This window comes from Propithecus coquereli, unplaced genomic scaffold, assembly GCF_000956105.1.
Source record: "Propithecus coquereli isolate 6110/MARCELLA unplaced genomic scaffold, Pcoq_1.0 Scaffold141, whole genome shotgun sequence".
NCBI classification, from domain to species: domain Eukaryota; kingdom Metazoa; phylum Chordata; class Mammalia; order Primates; family Indriidae; genus Propithecus; species Propithecus coquereli.
This window is the reverse complement of record NW_012138414.1, coordinates 1,374,771-1,383,849: the sequence shown is the minus strand read 5'-3', so window position 1 is coordinate 1,383,849 and position 9,079 is coordinate 1,374,771.

Below are 9,079 nucleotides of genomic sequence, written 5' to 3'. Positions count from 1 at the left end.
GTATGGCTGATGCTTCCCACGGAGGAGGAAGAAAGTACGAGATGGGCTATGGGCTAAATTGTGGCCCCCAAATTCATATGGTGAAGTCCTAACTCCTCGTTCCTCGGAATGTGACTGTATGTGGAGATTAGGGTCTTAAGCGGTGATTAAGGTAAAAGGAAGCCATTAGGGTGAACTCTAATCCGATCTGCCTGGTACTTTATAAGAAGAGGAGATCGAAACACACAGGGAGACACCAGGGCTGGATGTGCACGGAGGAAAGACGCTGTGAGGAAAAGCGAGGGGGCGGCCATCTGTGAGCCAAGGACAGAGGCCGCAGGAGAAACCAGCCCTGCCGGCACCTTGATCTCAGCCTTCCACACTCCAGACCTGTGAGAAAATAAATTTCTGTAGTTGAAACCACCCAGTCTGTGGTATTTTGTTATGGCAGCCCCAGAAAACTAACAAAAGATGAGACTGGGGAGGGAGGCTGAGGCCCTTTCATGGGAGGCCTGAGATGTTAGCACATCCCGCAGGCTGTGGGAGTCTTTAACCAGTCACGGGCAGGAGATTAGCAATACGTTAATGATGTATTTTATTTTACAAAATATCGCTCTGACGATTGTGTACAAGATAGAAGACATGGGCAGGCTACAAAAGGAAAAACCAGTAGTTGAATTAAGCAGTGAGGAGAGTCTAACGGGTGGGAGGAGGGGAGAGGAGAGGTCTGATGTGTGAGACATTTCAGAGGCACACTCAGCAGAAACTGGACCCAGAGGTGATGTCATGTTTTACAAATGAGAATGACAATGTTGGGACCTGCAGTATAGGAAGTCAATAAGCACTTATTGAATGAATATGTAAGTGACTGAATGAAAAGACAAGCCAATTATCGTGTTCATTACATGGACATCTGAGAATAAATCATACTACTCCCAACATAGTAATGACATTCATGCTACTGCCCCTCATAAATGCAATTTGCCATGCACTACATATGCAGACAGTTGAGTACTGACTTTAAATAGACAGGTACAATATCCGTCCGCTCTTGTGTGATTTATGCATTGTCTGTGTTTCTATAACATATGCCGATTGACTGCTCTATAGATACACAACTACGTGCTAGTTTGGTTCAGGAGTGGTGCTATAAAGTAACACAAACCAGACCTCGGCCCTAAAAGGGCTTTAAAATATTCTAAGGACTACAAAACATTTCTTCTTTAAATGTATGTAGCAAAACAAAAAGTATTATAAAATATCAGAGAAGAAGTGCGGCTGATTTGGCCCTGGCATACCTTATTCTAAAGGAGTCAGGTAGAAAGACTTCAATACGAAATAAAAAGCGAAGGAAAAGTTTAATCAAGCCAGTAGGAACTGAACTGAGTGAGCCCTGAGGGATGGGTGGAGTTACAAGGTTTGTCTTGTCCAGGATTTTCTCAAAAGCACAAGATGAAAGTAAGAAAACATTAACACAGAAGGTCAATATGGCTAATGTGGAAAGAAGCCCAGACATCATCCAGTTTACCAATTTTGGCGTAGAGTAGGGGTTGACAAATCGTCGTCCGTGGGCCAAATCCAATCCACTACCTGTTTCTCTATAGTCCACGAGTGAAAAATGGTTTTCCTATTTTTAAATGGTTGGAAAATATCAAAAGAAGAATATTTCTTGATATGTGAAAACTGTATGAAATCCAATTTTTGTTATCCATAAATAAAGTTTTATAGGAACAGAGTCATACTCATTTTTGCTTCTATATTGTCTGCAGCCGCTTTCATGCTACAAGGGCAAAATTGAGCAATTGTGACAGAGGCAGAGTGGCCCACAACGCCAAAAATATTTACTATCTGGCCCTTTACAGCAAAAGTTTTCTGACCCCTGGCTTAGAGCAGAGATAAAAAGGTCAAAGATCTAGGTTTTTATTGTCTTTTTATGAGTACTGAATCCCCTATCTGTGACAATGACACAGAGATGGGCATCCTGAGAACAGGACCAGCACAGGGCTCATACACGTGCTCATTCAATTAGTATTTTATAACGTGTGCTCTATGGAAATTAAGTTGAAGGAATGTTAAAAGTTGTCACATGAAACAAAGAAGTTCTGTGAACAAATGATAACCTTGAGAGATGCTGAATGATATTTCAAGGCTTCAGTATGCTAATGCGTCTACAATATTTCTCAAACACTTTCCACCCTGGTATTTTATTCTACTCCACCATACTCTCCAATACGGGGCCCCAAATAGGATTATTATGCCTTGAAATAGAATTTGGGGGATGCTACCTTAATTGTGTGAAGAGGGTGATGATGAACAACATTCATTCAATATTGACTGAATTATTTGAAAATTCAACCATGAAAGCATGTAGTATGGGATATTCTACTGAGCATTCATAATCTCAGAAGTTGCATTCTGATACTAACATTGCCAACACATATTAGATACTCTTGACAACCTGCAAGAAGCAAATTCTTGGCAAAGAAATTCAGCTTCTGAAGGCAGAAAGTCTACGGGCATCAGTGCTGCCATTTAAACAGACCGAAAGGGTTTAATGTAGCAGAAAACCAAGGTAGCCAGGTTATCAACCAGCACAGATTTCACCCAGAGCCTCTAATCAGCAGGACCACTTGGAAAAACACACAGGCTGCAAGGGATAATCACTGCTTGGAAGACGAGTTATGCAAAATATGTTCTCTTTGTGTGAATACCACAAGACACTGAACTGGCTCCTAGGAGGGACAGCCATGGAGGCTGATAGAATTATCTTACTTACTGATTTCTACAGTTTGGGAATTTTTCTAAAATTTTAACTTCTTTTCTTGATTGTATATCATGGAGAGAAGTGCTGACAAATCAGGGAATACGATAATAAACACATTGCCAAAAATAAGAAGAGTTAGCGCTGTCAGTTTGTTGATTGGCATACCAGAGTATTTGGTGCTTTTCGTTATTTTGCTGTATACTTTACCCAACTGTTGCAGTTCACCTTCCCAAAGAAAAATTCACATGCTTAGAAAGCATCAGCCTCAATCTTTTTGTAAATGATGGATTTAATTATACTACTTTCTGCCCAATTGTCTAAGTGTTATCTGTTATAATCATCCTCACCATCATTAGAGAAATTTCCATTAAGAAAAGCCTTAATTTAAATTATCGTAAAGTAAAAACTCTAAGTGATCTGTTTGGTCATTTCTGATGTTTATATATACGTTTTAACTAATTTTCTTAAAATGTGACAAAACTTAGTATAAAATGTGTCATCATAGGTGCTATCATTTTATTCATATTCACATAAAATTCATATTCATATAAAATCCAAGGACCGGTTGCTAAGATACCTAAGGAAAATGAACTTCAGAAAACTACGGAAGAAAACAGGAGGTGACATAGGTGGGTTGCCCCCTGTTCATCCTGGTAACCTTCTTACGGCACAGACACTGATTTTCATTTGGCATCTAACTCATTATCAGTTCATGGGATCTGAGTGTGATGTGACCCCTCGGTGAACCAATCATTATCTTGCATTTTCCCTGGCTGCAGATCAAGGCGGCTAGTAACTCAATCTGGTCAAATCAGAGTGACCCTCAGGGTAAGCTGCAAGAAAAGTTACTTCTTTGCTGCAGACTTAAATGTAGTTGAGGCTTGTGCTGTTGCAGCCACCTTGCCACCACGAGGAGAGAGACCGTCTGACACTGAAGCCAGCCCAGGGTGAAGACAAAGCTGTGAGGTGGAGAGAAATCGAGTGCTGATGTCATTTGAGGTCCTGGACCCGATTATGCTGAGATCTAGCCCTGTCACAAACTTTTGAATAATATGAGGCAATGAACTGCTGTTTTTCTTAAGTCACTTCGGGGAAATTACAAAGACGAATTTTAGCTGGTAGAGTAACCAAAAAATTAAGCATCAGAGTCTCATTGAGAGCGTCAGTATTGTTTTATGAATAAGGCTGAAAGAACAGCTTGAATGGGTCTTGCTTTACAGCTATTAGGACCTTCACAGTAACAATTACAGATCTGAGCTGCCTGGGTTTTGCCTGGGTGCTCCCTAAATTATAACATTTAGTATCACTCTGTATTTGGGTTTACTTTTTAGACTAACCCTAAAGTAACCATAGTGACACTCAGAAGCCCAACGCTTTCTATTGTCTTGTACTTGTAAAGAAATGAAAGCTCATCTCAGCAGGCATATACAACTATTCCAGTTGTGTCCAGACACACTCATTCATGTAGTCGATAAATATTTAGTGGGAAATCACTCTAAGCCAGGCACTGTTGTCAGTACTGGAAATACAGATGTGAGCAAAAAGGCAAACATGCCTCTCCTCATGGAATCTACATGCTAAGGGAAGGAGATAGACAAAAAACAAGATGGATACACAAATTTAAGTTAGATGATGTATTAGATGAAAGGGAACTAGAAATTACTGAGGTGGGTAGGAAGATGGGCTATGACTTTACATAAGGGGGATTGGGAGGCCTCAACAGGAAGGCGACATTTATGTAGAGACCTTAAGGAGGTCAGAGAGAAGAACATTGTAAGCAGAGAGACTAGCAAGTGCAAAGGTCCTGGGGTGAGTGCACGCTGCAGGAATGTGTGTGTGCTCTAGAAACAGTGAGGAAGCCTGCATAGATGGACCAGAGTGAGGAGGCAGAACAACAAGAAGAGTTGAGATCACAGAGTTAATGGTTCTGGCAAGTGAGTGGTGGAAGAAGGTAGCAGATCCAGTAAAGCCAAACAGGATATATGGATTAGGGCACTTTTTATTTTCCTCAATGATTAAAAAACGTTGGAAGCTTTAAGAAGAGTGACATAATCTGACTTACATTTTAAGAGAATTACTCTGGCAGTGTTACAATAGACTTGAGGTCAGGGTCAGAAAGAGGAAAACCAAGCAAATGACAATGACAATAATCCTGGTAAGGAATAATGATGGCTTGGATGGAGGTGGTAGCGAGAGAAGGGTTAAGGATTTGTTAGATTCTGATAAAGACAATAAGACAAAGTTCAGATACCATAATGTGGCAAGAAACTTCCTGACCCGAGCCCCTGGTCACTGCTGGCCTCTCACTCTGTGCTCCAGCCACTTCGATCTATGGACCTACCTCTGGTGTCCTGCTCTCTTGCCCTAGCAGATGCAAACTCTCAGCCACCCATCAGGTTCAAACTTGAGTTCACCTCCTCCAAGGAGCCTTCCACTGGGACTATGACCTTCAAAGCCCCCATTACACTTCTAGCTGCTTGAAAGTGGGTTCCTTGTCTTGGTCAATGTTACGTCTTTGTGTTTTAAACAGTGCCTGTCATAAAACAAGCACTCATAAATCTATATTTAATGAATGAGTGAAATCACATCTTTATTTTAAGCTTTTTAATCTACTTTATTGTTCTTTCCTTATTTGTAAAATCAGGTAATAACTTCCTTACTAATTTTGATAACGTGAATATATAAGTGTCCCAAGATAGATCCAAGCAGAGAAGAGATGCATAGACATTGCTGTAACTCGCAGATTTTCAGTTTGTACAGCTAAAGAAGACTTTACTATTTTTGCTGACTTTCTCTACCTTTTGGGAACAAATTTTTCCACTTCTTATTTAAAGTGCCACTTTACCTTTTTGAATGCTTGCTTTTACATTTTAAAATACTAACCAAAGAATAAGGAAAAGACTTTGGATTCAATGAGAAACAAACCAAACTTTTCTAAGAGCTTTGCTTACTCAAACAAAAACAGTTCTGTGAATCCCCCCAAAGACAGAATGGGTGCTGACCTAATCTTGTTTGTCTTCCTATTCAGTATTCTTCTCTACCAACCTCCCTGGGGGCCTTAAAAAGAATTACCAAACTGCACAAAGAATTGCCTTGATGGTCATGCTTAACTTGATGTTTCTGGTCTAATGGAAGTGCATTTTTTTCATTTTTATTTTGATAGCTTAACATTTGGAGGAAGTTTGTCTTCCTCTCCAAAGAAGTATCACATGAAAACAGCAAGTTGACTGCTTAGTAGGAAAAAAAAAATACCATAGTCTCTTTAGAAGAAAACCAAAATTATCTTTATTTTAAATATTAGTGGTCTCCATTTTTTGTCATTTACTATATAGGTTAAACAGGCACCGAGATGAGTAAATTTCCTCATTTACTCCCTTCTGAAATCTGTGAAATGTGTACTGGTATTATCACCATTTTTCATATAAAAAATATGAGGCTCAAAGTGATGAATAGTAATTTGCCTAAAGTTATACAGCATCCTAAGTGGCAGAACCTGGAAACTAATGACGTCATGACACACTTTTCCCTCTAGAAGTGCCTGCTCATTTTCATCTTCCTCTCTTAAATCTTATTTCAAGGCCTCACCATCTCACTCTCCAGGTCTTGCAATGGGCCTTCTAGCCAAAGCAAGAGGGAGAGAAAATTCTAGAATTCCCTTTCTTTGTTTTCCTTGTTCATCAGATAGACCATGCTAGAGCAATCTTCTTAAAACGTTGCTTTGATCTGACACCTGCCCTACACAGAAAGCACTGATGACTCTCTCTGTCCACAGAACACAGGTCAAATTTCTTTGTCTGACATTCAAAGCTTTTCACCCTCTGCCTTGGTCTGCTTCTCTGGTCCTTCCTATCATTTGGCCCTTACGCTCAAGGCCACAGCGTAAGGTTCCATACCGGAAGTCTGCCCAGATGCATGCAGTGGCCCTGCTTTGCGAAGGCCATTTCTGAAACATCCCTTGGGCTCTCCAGCTCCATTCCCTTCTCACCTCGCTGGAGCGCCTCCCTCTGTCATTTGTCTGTCTGGTTCCTATCATATTCCAGTGACTGTTCAAGTCATTTTTCCTCAGTTGGGTCTTTCCTGATCACCTTGGTCAGAAGCAATTTCTCTCTTTTTCAGCATTCAGATAAAATTTATTTTGAACCATATATACCATGATGCCATTCTCATATTGCCTTGAATAGCAATCTGTCTAATCTCCTTTGCTAGATTTCAATCATCTTGAGCATAGGGAATTAAAAGAGTCAGGATAGGTTAGGTTACAGTGTGGTAACAAAAAAATTTCTCAGGGAGTACAACATCAAATATATATTTCTATTTCATGCCACATGTCCATCAGCTGTGAACCCGGCTTTGATAGCATCATCCTTTACCATGTGGAAAGTGGCCAGTCCCAATGCCAAGAGGAAGGAGAAGGTAAATTTAACACTAGTGGGCTTCTACCCATGCCACACCCACTCACACCTTATTGTGCAACCAAGCAATTGGTCAAAGATAACTTCACGAAGAGTGGAGATAGGCAAATGCACCAAGGTCCTGGAAGAAGGAGAAACAGGGTATTTATAAAATCCTGTTCTTATATTATAAATCCTATTTATATGTGTAAAATAAATTTATAAATTTGTGATAAATTCTATTTACATTTATAAAATAAAAATTAGGGAATGACTACCACAGCCATTTTTGCACCTACAGGAACTGTAAGAACTAAGCCGTTTCCCTACTTCTGCACAAGACCATCTTCCTGTACTTCTCTACCACAGTGAGCGGCACAAGGGTAGAACCACGTAAGCAAACACTTCCTCTTCTCTGGCTTCAAGTGTCTCATAACCATTGAAGTACAAAGCCACAACAACAAGACAGTCATGTCAGCACAACCCTAGTTGCCATAGGACTGTTTCACACACACCCAACATTGCCCTACTAGTAATCAAGAGGATGGGTTAGCCAATGTCTCAGCTATTGACAGACACAAAATCTCAGTGGCATACAAAAATAAGCATGTATCTCTCACTCACACATCTGCAAAACAGCTGAGGTTTAGCTGATCTAGGTTGGCCTCACCTGGGATGGGGTCCAGGCTTCAGGCTGGGTCCAGGTTGTTCTGTGTGTGTGTATCTCATCCTCTTGGAATAGGTGTTCGAGGCATATTCTTCTCACAATAAAAGGGAGGAACACAAAAGTGTAAGCCCAACTGGGTAAGCACAAGTTATGCCTCTGCTCAAATTATATCTGATAACATCCACTTGACCAAGTAAAACGCATTACTCAAGCCCCAGATCAAGGAGTGGAAAACAACACTCCACCCATCGAGAGACAAAGCAACTCATAGGACCAAGGGGAGAGGAAATATATTCCTCCCATGGATGCAGTAGGGAAAGAGTGAACATTTGTGAGCAGTGATCTAATGTACCATACCTAATGTCAAAATAGAAGGAAATAAAATGTGAATTTTATGGTAATATTTTTGATGCTTAAGCAACACTTCCTTCAGGATTTCCCCAAGACAGAAGGATGGATATGCCCTTAGCCAGAGAGTTAGGTTCAAGCTGTGTACTTTAACTGACTTCCCAGACTATAATTTTGAAAATAAATTACTTGGTCTTCTTCCCTGCAAATCACACAAAGAAAGTGCCGGGCCACTAGAAATTAGAAGGTGTCTGTGACGTGTTAGCACTTAGGGGGCTGCGTGGGACTCCAAGCTGATATTATGTAAAGGATTTGTGTCAAGTGTGATGTGGCCAGTGCCAAGGTGTTGGCAGTAGCACAGCTATAACACAGCTCCAGCAAAAGACCCCAGCATTAGCTGGGGACACAGGCTATGACAGGGATCTAGAAGGGGAACAGATTGGACTTCTAGACCTCTTGCTGCTACCAGCAGATCAGGGAAGTGGTCCCCAGTATTTCCACTCTGAGGACACATTGAAGTGGCTCCCCAGTTGTATAGGGTGGCACCTGCTTACATACATAATTAAAAATTTGCAGGATATTGAATTTAGAATGACCCAAAGATGACCAATATATTAGGAATAATACAGGCCAGGGAGAGAGGAAAGAGGTCTGATATGAGAAAATATTAATGCAAACCAGACTCTAGGGCAGAGCTCAGGAAAAGAGAGTGATAAGTAAATTGTTTAAAATAACCCATTTGGAGAACTCGTATTTATGCAAAAGGTACAAGAAAATTAAGGCATTCGAGAGTTTCCGTACACATAGATGTGTTCAGGAGCCATGGAACTGCCGTTTCTCATTTTAATTCAGTTCCGCAGGTCTGAAATCAGTAGATCCAGAGGGTCTATGGGAAGCAGGTTAAAACAAGGAGCTGGGCTTGAAGATTTC